Source organism: Hippoglossus stenolepis, chromosome 8 (genome assembly GCF_022539355.2).
Source record: "Hippoglossus stenolepis isolate QCI-W04-F060 chromosome 8, HSTE1.2, whole genome shotgun sequence".
Classification (NCBI taxonomy): Eukaryota; Metazoa; Chordata; class Actinopteri; order Pleuronectiformes; family Pleuronectidae; genus Hippoglossus; species Hippoglossus stenolepis.
In genome coordinates this window covers 11031012-11051220 of record NC_061490.1, presented here as the reverse complement: position 1 = coordinate 11051220, position 20209 = coordinate 11031012, and the positions used below count along the sequence as shown (strand labels likewise).

Below are 20209 nucleotides of genomic sequence, written 5' to 3'. Positions count from 1 at the left end.
TCTCTATCTCTCTTTGTTCAGTTTGTCTCTCCTTTCATTCCGTTTCTCGATCCCTCTCTCGCTCTCCCTCTTCAAAAAAATAAAAATAAAAATCTGGCATGAAATCGAGACAGGAGAGCGCCCGCTGTTTTTTTTTTTTTTCTGACACACTCTTCCTTTCTTAAATCAGATCCAACAGAGGCAAAATCAGGTTATTACCTTTGCTGTGTTTCTTCTTCCTCCCTCTCACCCATTCTTCCATTCAAGGTCTGTGAAATTCTGCACTTTGAAAAGAAACAGAGGGCAGCCGGTCAGTCAGAGGAACGGGTGTGAGTTGGATTTGAGAGGGGATTGCGGCATAAATAAAGGAGGAACAAAATAAATGCATTCTGAAGTATGAGATGGACATCCAACAGGGTTTGTGTGTGTTTGTGGGCATATGCTTGCCTCTCTCTCGCTCTCTCACACACACACACACACACGCAGTACCATCGTGTGGGATGGTGTCGACTGCCTGGTCTGGTTTGTTTTGGTCAGATATTTGTGATTCTTTCTTTCTTCTTCCATTGCCTTTCATGCCAGTGAGCATCTACAGCAACATTTGTCTGTATGTGATCTTAGAAACACCAAGACTGCGAGTGAAACAACTCTTGTACCGCGGCGGGCTAGAGAGGGAATGAGTTGGAGAAGTGGACGGCCAGCGAAGGAGGGAGGATAAGAAGACGGTAAATGTTTGATAAACAAACCTCAAATAACTTCAGATAACTTCTCGGAGGGAGAGAGCGAGAGGGAGAGAGAGAGAGAGGAGGTGTGGTGGTGAGGAAAGAGGTGGCGACAAATAGGACTTGACTTTCAGTAAAGGTGAGAGCTGGATGGAGGGATGGAAAGAAAGAGAAAGTGGTGATTTTTATACATGACTTACTTCAAAAACTGTGATGGATGGATGGATGGAAGGGAAAGGATGAATTAAGTTATATTAAATAGGAAAGGCTAAAAGTTGAAGGTGGGTAGCCCGAAAAAGCAAGGACGGTCAGTAAGCAGCGCGGCAAAGAGTCGGGCACTCACGTAAACAGCCACGGCTAAAGACGGATGATAAAGACGGAGGAACGACCGTATAAGTGATGGATGATGAGCGGTGGTGATGGATGAGTGAGTGATTGGAGGAGAAAAGAGGGCGGGAGAGCTGTAAACAAGTCTGAATAACCTCACATGAGAGGCAAAACCACTGGAGGAGGGGTGGATGGTCGTTATGCGAAAGATAGAGGAAAGTAAAGGGAAAAGTAACCTCCTTCAATGACCTTGGTGAGAGAAGAGGAGGAAATGAATGAAAGAGTGAGTGAGAAAAACGACTACGATCCTCAGCAAGTTAATGAAATGGATTCAAGAGAGTGGAAGGAAGGATGGAGGTCACAGAGGTGATGTTTAAGAAATGCAAGATTAAACAGAATCGTTTCATTGAGGCCTTTGTGTGCTGAGACCATGTTAGTTATGTCTTTCTTTGTCAGGCATTGCTGTCTCATACACCTTTGACACCAAAATTAGCAGGTATACGCAGGTTTTTAAATGAAGGAGAACCTGCTAAAAAGGCGATTGATTCCTTTCCCATAAAGGAGTTTACCTTTCTGCTTTTCTTTCCCCCCGTGAGTCATATTCAACATCATGAACGCACTGGAAACTAACACATCAGAAGGGGAATCACAACACACAGCAGAAGAAAGCACCATGGAGACCAGTGACAATATCACGGTAGTTAGACTTTTATATCTTCTACTGCAGTCCCTCTTTCAAACTCAATGGTGACTGAGTGATTGTAGATCGCTTGCAACTTACACCATATGAAGAAAAAAAAAAAATCCCTTTTGCATTTCGTTCCTCAGATGTATAAAACAATAAGTACATCAACGTTCATGGCTTCTTTTAGTGGCAACACCCAGAAAATCAATGCACATCAGAAAATTGCGTCAGCAAATTTCCAGCATCAGTATCTAGACTGCCAAACTGAAGAAAAAGAAATATGCGCGTTCACCCGGGTGTCATGTTTCCATCACTGCCGATCAGAGCCGGAGTTCATAAAACCTCGTGCCTACTGCCGAGTCATTCCACCCGGGTGTGAGTGTCGATTGTATTCCATTCTCATTGCAGACAAAAGCCAGATGTTTGTGGGGTTTTTTGTCAGCTGGAAAAGAGGCTAGAGTAAGTAAAGGAATGATTGAGAACTGCAGGAGGGATGTCAGTGTTTACACGTGATGAGGAGTCACATGGGCCCTGTAGTGACACTCTTCTGTATCTCTGCCCTGCCAGAGACAGCTCCACAACAATGTCACAAGACTTGCAGTCAACATAACAGGCCGGATGAACACACTCGGCCACTTGTCCAGAGGAGAAGCAGGAAAATGGGGCAGGCTAGTGCAGATGTTAGATTGAAATAGGCTCATTTAAAACCTAAACCTAAGCAAAAACTGGGTATTTTTTAAAGTGCGCATGTGATTTATTCACTTGAAGTAAATCTAGAGCCCAGCCTTGCCTGCTATGCGGAAGTTCCTTTCCAGTCCAATTCACCTGATATGTTTTTTGAACTGGAGGAAAGCGACCTGGTTCAAAGCTACACAAACATATGTTAAAAAAAAAAAAAAGGCATGTGAAAAGAAAATACACTTTATTTAAAAAAATTCCCTGACGATGCCAACCACTGAGCAGCTGAGCCACTTCAAGCGTTTCACTTGTAGAACAAGGTGGGAGTAGTGTTAACTGCGTAGGTGTGGTGTTTTTCCTCGAGTTTGTTATTGTAAAGTCACTTTTAGCACTTGGATTCCAGGACCATGTTAGATTCAACTCCTGTGTGTGTGTATGTATGTATGTATGTATGTATGTATGGTATGTGTGTGTGTGTGTGTGTGTGTGTGTGTGTGTGTGTGTGTGTGTGTGTGTGTGTGTGTGTGTGTGTGTGTGTGTGTGTACACTGTACGGTGTGTTTATAACTTATTTATTCAGGTTAATTAGAATTAAATACAGATATCACACTATTTAATCGCCGTACCCATTGCTGATGTTGCAGGGACACTCCCACTTTGAAATCACACTATTTGACCATTTCTCAAACTCGTTTAAAAAAATATTTGTTCTACATATGTGTTCTAAAGCCTGAGCAAATCTTAGTCTGGGATTGATGAATGAAATGAATTCATGACTTCTCCAAATGACCTCCATTCCTTTCGCGGTGAGCACTTCACAAGGCTGTGCTGTGTTCATCCCATGCAGCAGCCCATCCTCTCACCTGTGCAAATTACTGTGTGTAAACAGACTGGATCGCTGCAGCTTCATGTGGTTAGCCACTTCCCTCGCCGGGACGGGCCTACTCAGGAGAAATAAGCCATTTCCTGTTCGCCGAGGGAATGATATGCCCCAACTGTGACTTACTGTAACACTTTCCAGGTGGTGGGTGGATTTTTATCTTGCTGGAGAATGTACAGTATTCAACAGGAAGCACGGTCATCAATTTCGAGTTAAACACTTGCTGTCATTGGTTGAATTTCTTTGAAAATGTATACAATCTTTTACTATAACATAATAACATATGTATTGTGTAAAAGAAACATCCTGGTTTGCGGATTCAAATATTTCCAATTGGGTCAAGATGAAACACAGGATTTGGTGATAACATGTAAAACATTCATGGACATAATTCAACTTGGTAATCCAGTTTATTGATACAATATGGCAGCTTTAGGGTCATGTAATTACAGACATATGACACTCAGCGTAAAGTCAACTTGACTCGAGCCTTTTCATTTCCTATGCACCTGTTCTGTGGACCCGTGTGACAAGAAGTGAGAGCTGAACATGAAGCTGAACACAAACAAGCTCTATTTTAGCACTTTTCTGGTTCCCCTCAGATAAAACACCTCATATATCTGCACCCATGCAGCCACTTCTTCAGATCATCTGGAGATCTGGCTGCTGGTTGCGAACACAGCGCAGAAGCTGCTTCACTTGAAGCTATGAAACGTTCCTCAGCCGCAGATGTAAGTGAATACTTGTTTATCAGACCGATCATCTCGGAGATCATGCGAGGAAAGACACTGTTCCTAATTGGTTTATATCATATCTCTTAAAAAATGTATGGTTCCCTGTCACTTTGTCACATAATTTGATGTCTTTTTAATGAACGATATTCCAAACTCGGGCAGAATCCCGAAGGCTGCTGATGACATCTTATTTTGCAAGCTGACTCCTCCTGATCTTCTACAGTGATATGCATGTTGCACATGCAGCATAAGTGATCTATCAAGTTAAAAATATACAGATAGGGAGGTTTAAAAATACATGCTCAAGTTTTCTTTTTACGATGATGCAGTAAGTGTCGGATTAATTATACAGAAATAATCAAACATTTACCACTCGTTCAAATATAAAAAAAAATACATCAACATTTGAAGTGTATGAGTTAGTGAGATCATAAATACACAATGTGTCTGAGCTTAGAGAATATCTTATGGGATATGTGTTTTTATCTATGCTTTAGATAGATAATTTATACATCGTATAAACTTTTTAACCAGTTTGTAGAAGTGGCCTTTCAAGGTCATGTCAAACACTGCTCTAATTTCCAAGCCTGACCTTGTCTATGTGTGTGTTTGTGTGTGTACAGTAAGTCTGTGTCTGTGTGTTTGTGTGATAAAGAAGCATTCCTGCCAGAGTGGAGGCATGTCCTGGCTAATCCACAGGCCAAAGCACACAGGCGGTTAAGTTTCCATGACCTCAACTCCATGCTGTCAAAACACGCACACGCTTACACACATACAGATACACACACGCACTCAAACACACACACACACACTGTCGTCCTCCCTTCCTGGCGTCTTTCATCTCTCTCTCTCACAGCTGCCTCCTCTCTCTGAATTGCAACATTTTGTCAATTACCATTCAGTTCATTGTTAACCCACAGAGGAACAGCGTACTGCGTTCTGTCGTGCCACAGGAGTTCTGTCATCTTCAGAGCAATTACGTCAATTAGCTCAAATTTAAATGGTTTCCAGTGAGGAGCACCTTGGCTAATAACAGTCCAATGAAGGGACAACGAACCAATTAATTTCACTCCTAATTGCTCAGTAGGTACAGTCAGTCAGTTTTAATCTCCTTCAGCACACATTCCGCACTCAGTGGCCCGACTCACCGTCTGTCAATCAAATATAAACTCGCCATTCCGCCCCCTGAGAGGTGGAGGTGCATTCCAGTGTGTTGACATCATGTCCATGCTGCGAGTCAGCACATTTGGCTTCCAACATAACACTGACACAAAAAAAAAACAACCTTGTTGACTAGAAAAGCACCTCATGGAGAGAGAGAGAGAGAGAGAGAGAGAGAGAGAGAGAGAGAGGCATTGGGGCAGAGGTAAAAGTGAAAATATGGGAATCGGACAAAACTTTACACAACATTTTTTAGTTTTTGAAGTTTTTCAAATTGTGTAATTCAAATTAGGCGCTAACAACAGTAAATCACAGTTAAAACTGAGGCTACATCCATAATATTATCTCTGTCCACACAAGCTTTTTGCCTCCTTATCAGTTTTAATCCCTGTCCATACTAACATGCCTGAAAACCACTTAACTTCTCCTAAACATGTAAACAGTTGTATCATTGTGAAATGCACAACAGCTGCTAGTGAAGACAAAAAAAGTCAGCAATGCTCTGAATTGAGTTTCCATGTTGAGTTCTACACAGGTTGATGAGACTAATTTCAGGGGTTTTATTCTTACGTGATAGGAGCCTTACAAAGAGTCAGCGAAGGCAAAGTAGTGACATCTCGTTTCTGCCCGTTCAGACTCAAACTTGGGGACCAGCAGTGTTTTCAAACTTCTCCGTTTGAGCGGCTCTAAAACTACTGGATGTAGCCGAACGCTTACATTGATCCATTAACACGTTAACTCCCTGTTAAAGTCTGTTTTCTGTAGGCTGATAATGGATTGAATGGACCAGTCTGCCACATCTTAGCTTAGTCTTTGCACTGTTTCACAAGATCCTAATGTTGTGATTGTGTCACATGAGATTTACACCGTGTGCAGCTTTCTGTTCCTCGCAGTGAACTCTTGCACACATTTACAGAGAAACACATGGTATAGAGGGAGGCACAGGGCTGAACAGTGAGATAATATTGTAGCATCTTGCTCAAATCAATCCCGTGCACATCCCAAAACCATTTGACCTGCAACAGCAGTGATGTGATCTGTAATTACATTTCCATTACTTTAGGAGTTCAACATTCTCCTGAGTTGACACATGCAGCAGTTTTACCGAGTTTCATGAGCTTTAAAGTCTCTTTTGTCATAGGTTGATGCAGCCCACAAAAGTTAAAAGTTCGATTTACAGGATGACGACATTTTTCAGTGATAGAGCGCAGCTTATGAAGAAATAATGCGCAAAGAAATATGCAAGTCTGGGTTGTATCTCAAAGTCGGAGAAGCTTCTCAGCACTCAGAGAAAGTGGGGTATCATAGACAGAGCACAGACGCGCTGTCAAAAGAGTTTCCCTTGCGAGTGATGTTAGTCTTTGAGGCTCAGAGGGCAAATCTTAAAGTGCAACCAGAAGAATGTATTGTTTATATTTGTGCTTTCATTTGACCAGAACAAATGTCAATTTATTAAGCTGCAAATTGATAACCACAGGGAAAATGTCTCTGCTACAATTACTCAACTCAGGAAGTTAGGGAAGAGAAATAATTGTACTACATGTACGGAATGTGAAGTAGTGTAAAAGTAAGGTTAAGGTTAAATCATAAGAGTGGGAAAGTTTAAACATACATAGATTAAACAAAATTTATTAAAATCAACCGTAATGTGCATTAACTGAATGAAAAGTGAAATGTGGATCAATTGTGGTCCAGATGTGGACAAGTAAATTAGCAGTTAGCAGTAGTGGGAATAGATTCTGGAAGTTATAAAAAAATGTTCATCTTCAGCAGAAAGAGGAATTGTATATCTGCATGGCCAGAGGAAGGAAGAACCTCCTGTGGTGTTCAGCAGAGCACTTAGTCATTCAGAGTCTCTGGCTGAACTTGCTCCTCTGGTCAGACATAACACTTTGTCAAGGATGGGAGAAATGTTCCATAATGGAGACAACTACAAGTCCAGCTCACCAGGACTGACTCAGCCTTCTGAATCAGGTTCTTGGGTCTGGTGGTTTTTCGCCATCCTCAAGCTTCTGCCAAAGCAAACCACAGAGTACAAAATGGACATTGAAGGACAGGAGCCTCCACAGGAAAAAGAGCAAACTCTAGCCCTTATTGTAGTGAGCTGCAGTTCCTGGTCCAGTTCAATGTGCTGTCCATGGACACCTATGTATTCTTTCTCCTGTAGAATCCCCACACTATCTCCTTTCTCGCAACCCTAATGACAAAAGGAGTCTTTTCTTCTTTTCTTCACCCTTACCCCACCCCACCCCTCCAGGGCCTATAGGCTGTCGGCCCTGGGTGGGCCTTCTTCAGTACAGGAAACAGACAGGGGGCCTTCCACACCTCAATGTTCTTCTTCAGATGTGCCCGAGGTTAAAGGGGTGCTGGAGTGTGACACACAAATTGGGGCACAGGCCTTTAGTTCTCTTCTCTTGAGGCTATGCCGTCAAGACCAGTAGCCTTTGTCAGGTGGAGTCTATTCAGCACCCTCCTTACCTGGTCAGAGGAGAGGGACAAGGGGGCTGATGTTGCTGGGTGGCTGTTGATCAGATTGATCAGTGTGAGGCTGCATTTAAACTCTATTCAGCTTGAAGGCTCTATCAATGATGCCATCTATTGTCTGACTGCTGGGCATTTAACCAGTGACGTTCCCCATGCCTCTTAGCAAAAGTGCAATGTGAACAAAGAACCAACTGACAAGAATCCCATTTGACATCACGACATGCAAACAATATATATATATTGCATGGTCTCATATTATTATTTTATTCTACATTGTGTTTTCAGCACGTTGCAGTTTTAGACTTAAACCTCCACATCGCAGTGCACACCACATACATGTGTTAGCGATCTACTTCCAGCGCTAGCAGTAATTCAGATATGTGTCTTTATTTACTCATTAAACAGTGTGTTTTCAACGGGACATTCTGTACAAAGTGGTCAACGGCATTCCCTTCTTGGTGCAAAGCCATTCAATAAAAAAAATGCCAAATAGAGCTTTTTGTTCACACATCCCTACTTATTTTGTTGTTAAAATTGTTGTCCTCTAAACTTCCTCTAGACAGCTGTATAGAAAAACAAAGCTGTTTTTCAGTTGACGCCATTCATTGACGTACACGCGATATTGCTATAGCGTATGTGGGCATACGGATCAAGAGGTAAAACGGCCAACAAGTGAATAAAAGGTTCCTGATTTGATCTGTTGCTCTTCCAAATTGTCTTGGAGCAAGATGTGGAACCCCCAGCTGCTCCCGATGCTGTGTCATCTGTGCGTGTGACATATTGTCAGTCATTTGTTGAAATCTATAGCATCATGATTGCATGCTGTGTGCCTCATGTGGCACCATAACACCCCACGATGTGAAATATTGTTTGAAAATATTGTTTCCCCTCAGCGAAGCTTAATTGTTCCTCTACCAATCTGTTTGTTCCCTTTTTTTTCTCATTCTGGTTCCCACCACTAATTAGGAATGGGTTTTAACTGCAGATGACTTTAGCGCGGGATCAGAACACACCCAGCCATTATAAAAAACCCAGGGACCCATAATGTGGTGTGGGCTTGGCCACCAGAGCCATGGGGTGGAGAGACAGGAGGGGTGGGGTGGGGGTGCTTGTGACTGTTTCTCTCGGGTGCTCTTTGAATTGTTGGCTGTGGCCTTTTTCTCGCCTTTGGCCCTGTCATGAGAGGTTTCTCCCTCTCTCCCTGTTTTTGAAATTGTTTTCCATTTTGTTGTCTCTGCTCTCCGGCTCTTTTTTCTCAAAGTCACTCTGTTTCTCTCTTGTCCCCCCAGTCTCACCTCTCTCTCTGCCCTCCGTCCGTCCGCTCTCACGCGCTCGTTCTCTCTCGCCACAATAAGACCTAATATGAACTTTTGACAGGAGCTGGGATCTTTGCTTTATTGCCTGTGTCACTGAGAATGTCCTCATAAATCTAATGCCCTAATGCCTTCGAATTTTCCTCTTAGACGTTTCGATCAAGCACACGCACGCACCACACACACACACACACACACACACACACACACACACACACACACACACACACACACACACACACAGAGTGGCTCTCTCACACTTTTTCTCACGTACCCTCACGTACACTGAACGCATAAACACACACACACACACACACACACACACACACACACACACACACACACACACACACACACACACACAGATGTGACGTGTGAGAATGAGGGCTTTGAGGTTGTTTGTGCTCGCATCAGACACAGCAGCTCCAGTGTTTGTTTGCAATTTCCACTGGCTCCGGTCCACTCCGCCAAAACCCCATGGGAATTTGTGGATCAGCATCTTCTCAAAAAGCTCCTGGGCGTCGGAGAGTGTGTAACTGAGCACAGAGAGAGAGTGCGGCGAGTGCAGAGAGGTCATTATTTTTTATGTGGTATTTTCTGATGTATTCTGCGTAACATATTTTATAGCAGTGGGTGACGGGGAAAGAGGGGAAGACAAGAGATGACATAATTTAAGAGGCAGTCCGACACTAAATAACCATCATCATGTTGGAGGAAAAAAAATCTTTTCAGAATGTATTAAATTGTGTCTGTGGAATGGCATTTTATGAATCACTCATCATCTCACTGAATTAATTATACATGCATATCATGCATATTTATTTTGTTTGCTTTTATTTTCATTCTATCACTCGCACGCAGGTCTCTAGAGTTTCTCACTACACATTTAATCAACATAAACGCTAAAATAAAACTCCACTCAAACAGGGTGTACTTTGCTGTTGTATATGAAATATGTTGGCTGTTGGGTTTTGAACTCTGTATTAGTTCAACTCTGGTGTTAAGATTCAGAATACTGCCTGCAGGGATGCTTTTAATCAGCATATGTATATACACAGTGAATACCTTATTAATGCTCTTTCTTTGGCTCACTTTGTTTTGCAACGTGCAGAAGTCCTAATGTTTAGCTGTTTAGTGCAAGTGGAGAATAAGGCACGTATGTAAACAGGGTTATTCTATCTCACAGGTGTGCCAGAGGGAATGACCGGGTCCCGTCTAGACAGGACTGTTGGGGTAAGTGTTACACTCTCTCTTTGTTGTCTGTTACAGTGCACAATACCTGTGTGTCTCCGCACTTCTCTCTCTGTTTCTGTCAGTCTCTCTTTCTTCTGCGGCCCAGATTTGTTCTCTCTTGTTGTCTGTGTCTTCATCTCCCTCTGTCGTCCTACAGCTGATTACATGAATAATTTACAGCATGTAAATCCTCAGCAGCTGCTCTCTGTTTGCCCGCGTCGCCCTCCTTGCTCCGCTCGCTCTTTTCTCTTTCAGGTTAACACGGGATGATTTTCTCAACCTTGTCCCTCTGGTTGCCCCTCTCTCTCTCTCTCTCTCTCTCTCTCTCTCTCTCTCTCTCTCTCTCTTTTGGTTTCTCTGCCTGGGGTTATGCTCTTTCTCTCTAATTACACAGATCTCAGTTGCAGCCCTGTGTCTTCCCATGGGTTTGTCTTTCTTTATGTAAGAACTGGCTGAATTACATTTCTCTTTCTGTAATGATGGGAATTTGAACTCCGACGTCCACACTTGCTTGTTCGAGTGTTTGTGTGGGGACGTAAATCTTTCTCTGTGTATGTTTAAAAGGCTCCAATCCAGTTTCAAATCCTTACTATCAAGTCAGTTATGTCGTTGTAATTACACTTCTTTTGCAGCTATGACTTATGTATAACTGGGAAGATTTTTTTTATTTTTTTTACTGTCAGCCCAAGCTGTAATGATTAAAAAAAGGATCTCAAACTGTGCCGTCAAATTATTACTCCTTTCTTTTCTTCTGTGGTCCCTTCAATCAAGTCACTAGGTCCCACTCCAAGCATATTTTTTTCATGTGCACGTAATTTTATTTCAAAAGAAAGAAAAAATTAGCGGTTCCACACAAGGAAATCTATCAAAAAAAATAGCATGAGGCTAATTCAAAGACGAAACAAAGCATTACCTTTGGCTCTGTTAAATAATTTCCTTTTTGCCCATTCAGTTTCCATTGTTGGAAGCCAGGGCCGATCTCTCCAATACTGCTACTAATCTAACTTCAAGTGGTTGCAGTCATGTTAAAGCACTTTTTAATTGTGATAAGGAATATGCTTTCATGCTTAAACCCTACTCCTCTGTTCATTTGGACAGAACCCATAAATATTGAGGCCTTTCTTCATTGGCAATTAAAATTAGAATTGGTCACATTTTTCACTGTCAGCCATTTCCTTTGCACACAAAGACACATATGGCCACACACACACACACAGACAAACACACACACACACACACACAAACACGCAGAGCCAGTCACTGCCACATGTACACACGTATATACAGTTTGCACAAATACTGAACACAGTATGCAGAGTGCCAACACTTAACACAAAAGCTTTGCATGATGTCCTTTGAGCAACAAAACCTCCTCGAAACTAAAACAGCTCAAAGGCTTTTCCAGTTTTGCTCGTCTGGCAGAGTTGATGATTCACCGCAGGCTTCCCTGTTGTTCCAGTGACACATGAGATGCAGGCAGCGCCATACTGTCCGGAGATAACACAATAAGATGATTCTTGAGTGAATCACTTGTACTCTTGCGCTTTTGACACGGAACATCCTTGAGACTTTGATGTGTACTCAATATTATGAGGCGGTGAAGCAGAAATATGCAATTCTGTTGTGACAAAATCTATTTGGATAAGAGTGCATGGTATGGAACGAGAGTGGCATGAAAATGTACTATTGGTTGCAGTTGTTGGGTAAATTGGGCATTTTTTGTCTCTTGTTCTTTTTGCCTCAAAGTGATTATCTTAAGTTGCCTTACAGGCCGAGACTCTCAGCTTTAACGTTTTCTCCAAAAATGAAAGAAGAATAAGAGAACAAGATTGATAAAATGAGTTGTTGTGTTTCTCCAGAATCCATAATCACTTTAAAAATATGTTTATGGTATCATCTCCATTGCACAGATAGATCCAGGGTGTATTTACCCTTTCATATACCTCAAAGAGGAGCTCAATCAATGAAATACACTTTCTATTACTTTCCAAAACTCTTATTTACACAATGAGTTCAGTTTGAACGGTTCCAAGGTCTGGAAAACGAACTGGTCCTGCCACTGCATGCAGAGGCAAGCAGCTTTGCACAAATTGCTTTATTTATTTTTTTACAAGATCATCAGACCCATCAATCATTGATTAACACTGTCATGAGTGGCATGTGCAGAAGGCAAGATTGATCAGTGAAACACCCGTTAAATGGCTCATCAGTTCGACAGAGGAAAAACTCCACCAGTGACATGAAGTGTTAGTAACACTGCAGTCAGACTGACAGCTCTACACTTCAGTGCAGTCGCTCCCCGGCACTTCACCAGAGCACAACTTTGCACTGCAGTCAGTCAGCATCTTTGGACGTGCTGCAAATTGTTCAAACCGACTTTCTCACTGACAACAGTCGGAGTGGGATTTGTTTCCAAGTTTGGAGAATAAACTATTAGTTATGGTGGAGGAACAGAAGAAGCCTGACTTCGGTTCGTTCCCCCTCACCTCAACTGAGTCTGGGTATTGAGTTTTGGCTGACATACTGTAGCTGGGCTGGCTCGGTGCTTGTTTAGCAGTCTGAGCCAAGCATCCAGTATGCATTTGTGTGTGTGTGTGTGTGTGTGTGTGTGTGTGTGTGTGTGTGTGTGTGTGTGTGTGTGTGTGTGTGTGGTGCATGCATTGCCTGTCGGAGCTTGTCTTTCTTCAGGATTGTGTGCAAGTGTCTGTATACGTGACTATATGTGCCCGTACGAGATGGTATGACCTGGTTGAGTGTCGACAGTATATATCCACACGGAGTGAGGCTGTGAACCTCGGTTGGGTTTCTTTTTTATTTTTTTGTGGTTGTTGTGCACTGTGGCCTCATTACCCAGGTGTTTACCCCCAACCACAGGAAGCGCTTGTCAGTGACGACTGTCTGCCGGCAAAAATCGCCAGAGGGAAAGAAAGACAGGGAGGGAAGGAGAGAGGGAGGGAGACAGATGAAGGGGGTGTCATAGAAATGCAGCTTGAAAATGCTGAGTGGCTATCTATCTGTCTCTCTGTCTGTCTGTCTCTCTGTCTGTCTGTCTGTCTATATATACACGTGTTTGGGTGTGTGTTTATGAGTTTGCTTGTGCCAGTCACCCTCTCACTAGGTCAATGGGTTCCTGCACTCCTTCACCAGTGGAGGGAGAGAGGAGAGAGGAAAGGAGAGAAGAGGCGAGGACAGAAGAGACGAGGCGAGGAGAGGAGACATACAAGCTGTTGACACAAATTTATGAGCCGATAGTGTCAGACTGCAAGCACAACAACAACCTCCCTGTCTCTGCCTGTCTGCTCATGGGGAGGGAGAGAGAGAGAGACAGAGAGAGACAGAGACTGACACAATGAATGGAGGGGGGGAGGGCTGACAAGAAAGTGAGGCAGCAAAATGAGTTGAAAAAGAAAGAGCAGAACAAGGGAGAGGAAAATAGGAGGCAGAGGAAGACAAGAGTGAGAAGGGGGAGACAGGAAAGGGATGTAATTTAATTTCGTTAGGGTCTTTTCTCTATTTTCTCCTGTTACAATGCTTCTTTTTTTTCCATCCCTTCTTCTGTCCTCTCCTCCCTCAACATCATCTTTGTATGAGCTGAATTGTTCGTTGTGCTGATCGGTGACCAATTTAGTTTTGGCTTGTTTGGTCTCATGTGAGTAAGAAACCATGTGTTCATGTTTTCAATATAAAGAAAAGAAAGAAAGCTATTTTCGGGTCTTGCGTGACCATCGGGAAGATGACACGGACTGTACAGAGACGACCATGCACGCAAATTCGGGAAAATAACATTCCCTCCACCATATTGTTGTGTCACATTAGCATCTCAGAGAAGGCTGAGGATTATACATTCGGTGAGATAAGGCTATTACAATGTACTGTGGACGATTGTCCATTTGTGTCCTTCTTAGCTGGAAGCATAGTATTGTTTTCGCCCATTTGTGTGTTTATGTGGACAAAATAACTCAATAACACATGGGCAGATTTCCCCCAAACTTGGTGGGATTATTACTGCAGATGTTTAACTCTCAGAGCTGATCGGGTAAAGGCCAAGGTAATTAAATGGCCAGATATACACATTTCCCAAGATATCTCAACCGATAATAGGACTATCTACATCTATCAGGAAATTATTACCCATCACATGATGTCATATGATAAGCAACTTCATACAGGAGAGGGAGCCAGAAAATGACATCATGCATAATTCAACAATGAAATTTTCATCGTGTCTCTGCATTGTGTGAGATTATAGACACCACCTAAAGCTTATGTAGTTAAAAAAAGTAGATAAAAAGAATCACAATTTATGATAGGTGGGAATGACATCGTAATGACATCACTATGAAGTCAGGATATGATGTCATGCAGTGTAGTGTAACATTAACTTTTGCAAGCAACATGATTAGAGACAAAAGCTACAGTTTATCAACCAATCACGTGGCATCATAAAGTATAAATGATGGCATGATGACATCATTATGAAATGAAACATATATTACAATATAAAAATGTTATGTTAGCACTGCCTGATATATAGTGTGTGTGTGTGTGTGTGTGTGTGTGTTGTTTCAGAGTTAAGGCTTGGTTTTAGGGTTAGGCATTTTGTTTTGATGGTTAATGTGAGTGTAAGGGGCTAGGGACTGCATTGTGCCAATGAGTGTCTTCAATAAGATGTACAACTGTGTGTGTGTGTGTGTGTGTGTGTGTGTGTGTGTGTGTGTGTGTGTGTGTGTGTGTGTGTGTGTGTGTGTGTGTGTGTGTGCGCGCTCAGATTTGTCACGGTGAGTCACAACTGAGAAGATCCCCAGATGACACACAGATATAGTTGGACTGTCTGAATGTTTGACATATGAGCGATACAGACAGTCTGGGTAATTTTATCTATCTGCTGTTCTAAGCATAATCCATAATAACCATAATATCCTCTTTTACAAGTCCATTTGTTCATTGGCTTGTTTTAGTTCAAGCTGTGGTGACATAGTTTTAATACGTTCTCCTCACTTGGCTGATAGAGTTTTTAGATACAAGTCAATTCATAGATTGTATAACCACCTTGTTACACTTGTGCCTTGTATGTTCTCAGATCTACGAACACACTGTACATGTAGACATTAGGCCTCTCTTGAAAACACAGTGACTTTCAATTTAGGATATTATATTATGGTGCCTAACATATGATACCCTGTTAAATGTTATGTTTTCCATAATAATAGTCATCCGGATGTGAAGTCTGCCAGGCTGACATGATGGGAGACAGACAGCCAGACAGTGCTAAACATACATATATATACCCCCTAGGGATAATATATACTGCTCAAGATTTATGTGTCAGTTCCTGCTTAATGATATAGTATTTTAAAGAGTGGTGATTTGTGAGGCCCTTTTTTCACATAGACACACTTTAGATATGATTTAGAGTAAGGCCTCAGTTTATTCCACCCAAAATGCTGAGTGAAGAGCCCATGTTGGGTTCCTGACAAGAGTGAACCTCGTGTAATGAGGTTATGCGGTCTCTAAACCTCTGTTATGATTAGCTGCTATATGAATAAAATTTAGTTGAATGTTGATAGATAATGGTCAAAGCAAATGGGCTAAAATGTGTGTTCATACAGTGAAGGGGACATGTGGGACCTGAGACAGATACCATGTTATCAAAATCCCAACAGGCCAAGTGGTCCTGTTGAAGGTCAAGACCCTCTGTTGAAAGCTTTTAGGTCTAATTAAACTGTAATATATTTGATAGACTATGAAGACGTGGTCATTTGTACATATTGTAACACTGACTGCAAGTGAGAGACTACAATAGCACTCAGTGGGACTCATACCCTCGCCAAGGACCAGTAGTGAAAGTACACACACTCAAAGATATCAGTTCTCTTAATATGCCTTCATCAAGGTCCATACAAACTCAAACAATGCCCTATGTCGCAATGTTCCAGAAAGTAATACAAATCTTGGATCGGCCTCCTGATTCCGAACTGCACCAAACGAAATGGGCTCTTATCAAACCACATCCTTCCACCATGTTTCATGCAAATTCATCCAGAAGTGTTTGAGTTAACTTTCCAACAACCAACAAACAAACTAACAGGGGTGAAAACGTAACCACCTTGGTGGACATATGAATCACACAACATATGAGACATTGCAATGGAATTAGCAAAGAAGAAAGCTTGTGTTCACTATGAACAATTCCTTTATGCATAGTCTACTTCTGCTAGACCAGGTTATACATTACCTTTATATACATATGTTTCTGTATTCTCTTTCAAAAAAGGTTTGCTTATATTTATACACTTTATTTGTGTGTGTGATGCAGATGTGGAAAGTGATCTATATGGAAATTCTGAAGAAAGCTGAAGAGGACAACGGCCTGGTGAAAAAAAGAAAAGGGAAGTTAGGACATTTGCCTCTTGCTGCGTATGTGGAAGTGGTATATAATGTATATGTGTCACTTAAAGAATCGGATGGTTGTCATCTCCATTGTCACCTCCTTCCTCCGCAGCTTCAGTGTTTTATTTTCAGCGTACAGCAACATCTGGTGGCTTTGGAGGAGGAGTGATACGTTTTAAATGTGCAACAACCAGTGGTTCTCAAGTGTTACTTTTCACAGGATGTCGCTGACTGTCAAGAAGTTACACAATCCTTATGCAGGGATGTAAATAAAATCAGCTATTGACGCAAAGTTTGATCATGTTTTTCAAAGCAATTATGTAATTCGGTGTTAATGACGTTTTTTATGAATTAAATATTCAGGATTGTCTTAATAGTGTTTCCTAGATTGTCCTGTCTCCTGTTTATTCACAGTCTATATTTGATTCTGCATTATAATAAATGCTCTTCTTTACAGGACATTAGTCTTCAGTGTCTCCCTAATGCTTTTCATACATGAAAACATGTGGTCAGAACATTGCATGCGTCTGAGGCGTCGTACTGATACAAGAGCTTTGACAAACCCGGTTTCTGCTACAGTTGTATGTGCACGGTGTCTGTGAGGAAATAATGACGGTCACAGGGGAGCAAAGACAACATTAAGGACATGTACTCATACAATATGTAAAGCCCCGCGGAGGAACATGCCCAGACTGCGGTGTCCTCATGTGAAAGCACATGTAAGGCGTTTCACTTTTATCACTGCAACATAGATTATTCATGAATATTGTAAAGAAACTTGGTAATGTAATGCTGAGTTGTAATGTTGCACTTCCAAAGCATCGCATCACAGATGAAATAAAGCCTCCTGCTACGATATGTTCGTGATTTACTTACATCCTCCATCTTCCTGTTTTACCTGTAATGATGGAAAGCTTTCAGCAGTAAGATATAGTAATAATATATTCATGACAAAACTTACAATTTTTTAAATAACTTTTACCCTTAAGTCATTTAATAATGATGTTTGATTTTGTTTGAAAATCTCATTAATGGCTTTAACTGTTTGGATTAGTCATAAATAATTTGTAATTGAAAAAATTCTTTATGTAAGAAAAACATATTTCAGCAAGTGTTAGACATCCAAATTACTATTAATTAGTTAGGTTAGCCCTGTCACACTGCTGGGATCAGTTCTTTATATCTGCCTCCTTCCATCTTTGTCTCTGGTTGCTAGCCAAAGTGGTCAGATAGGGGCCCCTATGTTTTCCATGGACAAATTATCACATTTCCTTTGCCTCGGCCCCCAGTCAGTCTACCAGACAGGAAAATCAAGGACATTGGGACATACCCTTAAAGGGAAGGCTTCATGTCTGTACAATGTGCCGATGATATATAACTGAGAAGTTTCACAAATGAATACAAACCAGGAGCTAAGTTTCCCTATAACGGCCCCCACGAGGGAACATGTGCAGTACACATTGTATTGTTGGAAGTGAGTGAGAATAGAATTTACTTGAATGTATATGCATTTTATTTGATTGCGATTTAACTTAAAGCATTTGATTAATCATTTGTGATCTACAGTAGTTGATTTGTCATTGTGTAGTATAGATGTAAATGGAATACAATTTTTAATTTTGTTCAATTTCTTGGCCAGTTGGTCAAACTCTGTGTCTGACACTGAGAAACTGGTTTCATACGATGTAACAAATTAAACACAACCACCTCTGCCTTCAGCTCTGTCCAACAACTGGCCTTATTTCCACAAGCTGCTACTTAATCCATCTCCAACAAGAGTTTATGTAACATAAAATCAGGTTCAAGAAAAAAAATAGGACCATCATTATTTGTGAATGAATAAAGAGCAGATATTTACATAACATGCATGCTGAGATATGACTGCAGATCCCCTTGCTCCCCTGTTCCTGACTTATTAATGATTTCAAGTATTACATGTAAGACGTAATACTTCATTCAAAGTAGGACAAACTATAAGTTGCAGAATAGTGTATTAACACAATATATGTTTTCTATAACTTTTTCTCTGGAGTAAAAGAAAAAAAAAAGATCCTTACAGAATATATTTCTTTGTAGAACACACTAAATCTAAGATACAGTTATATTTTTGAGCTGAAGTGCTTTTGAAAAATATAACATCCACTACTTCATGTTTTTCGTTCTTGGTAAAACAGCATCCTTATGCTTTTCACTTTCATTTCCCCTGCTTCTACACTACACAGGCTATTTACTGTGCAAAACAACATATAACAATAGACTAATTTGACACGGGCTGAGGCCTCTCAAGCCATTAGACAGTGCAAACAAAATAAGGCTTTTTGGTTCCTAGTTTTCAACTTTCTGGTGGAAGTCATTTGATTAATGATCAATTTTGGGACTCTAAAACCTACCTCAAAATGCACTTGTTCTGTTCAAGTTTCAAATACTCTGCTCCACAAGTTCACTCCATGAGATGCTTGAATGTAAGGTTAAATAAAAACTTTCAACCAGAAAATATTATGTTATTTGCCGTTCTTGTGCTCAGCTAAGGCTTAGGAGTATACTGCATATAGATGTGACAGATTCTGAGGGAAAACTAAATACATTTTTATCATCATACTTGTTTATATGGACACATCTAACATATATATTTAAGTAATTGGATTTTCGAGGGAAACACATGATGAAATGTCAGTATACAGATATTATATTCTACTTGCTAACTCCCATGACAGCAATGGTTGCTATTTTGTTTTCCTTGCTATGTGCACCTCAGCCAGAGTGTGCATGAGCCTGCCAGCCGTTAACCCCGCAGAGGAAGTGTGCAGGAAATGAGATCAGCCTTAAAGAGAGGTAACGCCTGAGCCTTAGCCACTGACACCAGACCAATAACTGTCACTCACTGCACCTGATACTAAAAATGCATCAGATAGCATGAAGGTCAAAACGGAATAGGAGAGAAACAGACAAATGCGGTACAACGGGGAGCACGAAAAAGAAGAAGAACATGGCAGAGCATATCAGGGTGAAATGGAATACAAAATAAAAACCTAAAATAGACAACGCAGAGATATAATACACAAGTGGAACACAACACAACACAATGTACAGCCACAACTGTTACCATCACTCTGTCGGAGACAGTTTGTTTTGGAAAAACTATCAGAGAATTAAAAATATCCACAAAGGGGTGGAGGTTGAATTGTGGCACTGGATGTGTAACTATAACGATATGAGGTACATACTTTCCTTTGTGCTGCTGTAGAACAGAATAGAATAGAAAATAATCTAGATCAAAACATTGCAAACAAGACCAGACTTGGACAAATCGCTCAGTACAATATGTGAAACTAAATTTAAGACAATACGAAAACAGCACCACCCAAACTATCAGTTTTTTATGTAAAAAAAAAAAAAAATCTTATCCCATAGCTAAAAATACCATCAGGCCTCGAGTTTATTTAGTGGCTGTGTTGGGGAAACTGTCACTATGCCCTGCACCCATTCTCTGCACTGTGATTAAAGACAAAGTTGGTAAATTCACTGCCGAAACCAGACCTGACAGCAGTGTGTGCACATCTGGATGTTTGTGCATGTTGCTCATGTGTCACAGCGCGCACACAAGCAGCTGATTTTTCGCTTCCT

The 20209-nt window shown here is 41.2% G+C and overlaps 1 long non-coding RNA gene across 1 annotated transcript in view; it reads left to right on the top strand.

Moving 5' to 3' along the window:
* The window catches only part of LOC124852283, a 108119-nt gene extending 91073 nt beyond the window's left edge, over nucleotides 1-17046 (top strand). The window contains exons 7-8 of the long non-coding RNA XR_007032897.1: nucleotides 10149-10195; nucleotides 16512-17046. This is a non-coding gene — a long non-coding RNA (uncharacterized LOC124852283). The remainder of the gene's footprint in view (nucleotides 1-10148; nucleotides 10196-16511) is intronic.
* Nucleotides 17047-20209: the final 3163 nt, after the last annotated feature.